Here is a 2,900-nt window from a genome sequence, read left to right as displayed (position 1 = left end):
AGATGATGAAAGTAACTTGCTCTCAAATCTTCATATTGCCAAATTTTTGCAAAGTGTTAGCGCATGAGGATAAATGGGTATTTATAGAGTTGCAGGGTGGGAGAAATCTGATTTCTAAACCCATTTCCCACGGCAATCTAGCAAATCCAAGAGGGTGAGTGAATCATGGGTTAAGTGAGTGATTTAGGGGATTTGGTGGTATTAAATCAAGGCATTATTACTGAGTGAAATCTATAACATTTAGTAGGTAGATTTTGTGAAGTGACTCATGTGACGCGATGACTTCGGCAAAACGCGCACGATTCAAACCGTACTCGAGTATTGTCGGCCAATATTCGAGTAGCAAAAAATGATCGCCCGATTTTACTTTACGGTTGGAACTAGGAATTTCGGCATTCCGAGTGAAAATATTTTAGAAAATAGTTATGGACCAACTCAGGGTCTATCTTGACTCGAAATGTGATTACGAAGCAAATGGAACGATCGGAATTTCATTCCGAGTTTTGGAACTCAAAAAACCAATTTTTGAGCCGTACCGGGTGAGATTCGACCCGACAGCGGTCCGAAACCGGCTGTCTCCGAAAATCATGAAAATTTCCCACCCAATTAGAAATAGAATTACAAGACTAACACTCAACTAGTGTTTTGTCTAATTAATTACCGAAAATTCCCAGAAATTCATTTTCGAAAATATTTACAAACATTCTCATTTTTCCAAAACACTTCCTAAAGGTTCCTTTGATTTCATCATCATCCCCTTTGGCTAAAACAACAAAATACACGTAATAAAACATTATAACAACTCCATGAACAAATATTGTTCATGGTTTCATCACAATATTTTCATATGTTCAAGAACATCACCATTTTCGGTTTTGAGGAGAAAATGAGTTAGAAAGCGTTTTAGAAAATTTCAACGGTTCAATATGTTCTTGACATGCTCATGAACAACATACTTAAATCTCATCACCATCCATTGGTTGAATGTTGAGAGATCAAGAATTGAAACAATAAGAAAATGAAGAAGAAAAGATGATGAAAGTAACTTATTTTTGCAAAGTGTTAGCGCATGAGGATACATGGGTATTTATAGAGTCACGGGGTGGGAGAAATCTGATTTCTAAACCCATTTCCCAAGGCAATCTAGCAAATCCAAGAGGGTGAGTGAATCATGGGTTAAGTGAGTGATTTAGGGGATTTGTTGGTAGTAAATCAAGGCATTAATGAGTGAAATCCATGACATTTAGTAGGTAGTTTTTGTGAAGTGACTCATGTGACGTGACGACTTCGGCGAAACGCGTGCGATTAAAACCATGCTCGAGTATTTTCAGCCAATATTCGAGTCGCCAAAAATGATCGTCCGATTTTACTTTACGGTTGGAACTTCGAATTTCGGCATTACGAGTGAAAATATTTTAGAAAATAGTTATTGACCAACTCAAGGTCTAATTTGACTAGAAATGTGATTACGAAGCCAATAGCACGATCGGAATTAGATGTCGAGTTACGGAACTCAAAAAACCACTTTTTTAGCCGTACCGGGTGAGATTCGGTCCGACAGCGGTCCGAAACCGACTGTCTCTGAAAATCATGAAACTTTACCAACACATTGGAAATAGAATTAAAAGACAAAAACTCAACCAGAGTTTTGTCTAATTCTTTACCGAAAATTTCCAGAAATTCATTTTCGAAAATATTTACATACATTCTCATTTTTCCAAAACACTTCCTAAAGGTTCCTTTGATTTCATCATCATCCGCTTTGGCTAAAACAACAAAATACATGTAATAAAACATTATAATAACTTCATGAACACAAGTTGTTCATTGTTTCAACAAAATATTTTCATAAGTTCAAGAACATCACAATTTTCGGTTTTGAAGAGAAAATGAGTTAGAAAGCGTTTTAGAAAATTTCAAAGGAGAATTGTAGAGTGAGTAATGCTAAAGAGTAAAGAGGTTAAGATACTTCCTGTTGGTAGAGATCCCTATTTATAGAAGGGAGAGTTGACTTTGGGCTCTTGGCAAGTGGTGCGATGCGTGGCCGACCAAAGGTATTGTCGGGGGTTGCTTTTCCCGTGTCAGGTGGTCTGCCAGGACCGTACATTGTGCCACTCTTGTCTTTTAGCCTGTGTTTGGTTTGGTAGCCGTTCTGTAGTCCGTCTGCCGTGCTGGCACGTGGGTTGGTGAGGTACTGAAGGCATGCTGTCTCTAAGGAAAAATTTTGTAGTCCCAACACGCGGGGCCCACCTCGGCGACCAAGTATGTGACTCTTCGGTTCGCCGGGTAGGAACAGTTGCCCCCAGTCTGCCAGGATGCTGGGCGAGCATGTTGGGAGACTCTACACGAGCTTTGCTTGATTTGGATGCATGACCCACCTCGGCGACCAGGCATGTGTCTCTTCGGTTTGCCGGGTAGGAACAGTTGCCCCCAGTCTGCCAGGATGATGGGCGAGCATATTGGGAGACTCTATCTCTTTCAAGGCGGTCTGACCGTATGAGATTTTGCGACCTGAGATTGAAGGGGCGTTGATTGAGCTGGCTAGGGCGCCGGGCGAGGACTGTTAGAGATGCTCTTCGACGCGGTGATTGTCTAACTGGGCGTATTGATCTATCTTGTGCAACTAGTTGCTTCTTGAGATTTTATGACGTGTCTCTTTGGTTCTCCGCGCCACGTGGTAGGTATTAATGACCTTGGGTAACGTATCAGCTGGAGTGGGACGTTTCATCATTACCTACTGTGACCCTTAATGTCCGCCGAACTTTGTCGTGTCATGGGAGTGACCGCTGGTCATTCAACTGCCAGCACGTGGCACGACCTTTGGTTTCCGCCGAATTTTCCTTGTTTTTCGGGTTTCCATTGGATTGCACTTGAGTGTTTTTCTACGGCCCTGATGAGGA

This window comes from Lupinus angustifolius, chromosome LG06 (assembly GCF_001865875.1).
Source record: "Lupinus angustifolius cultivar Tanjil chromosome LG06, LupAngTanjil_v1.0, whole genome shotgun sequence".
Classification (NCBI taxonomy): Eukaryota; Viridiplantae; Streptophyta; class Magnoliopsida; order Fabales; family Fabaceae; genus Lupinus; species Lupinus angustifolius.
This window is presented reverse-complemented; position numbering follows the sequence as displayed.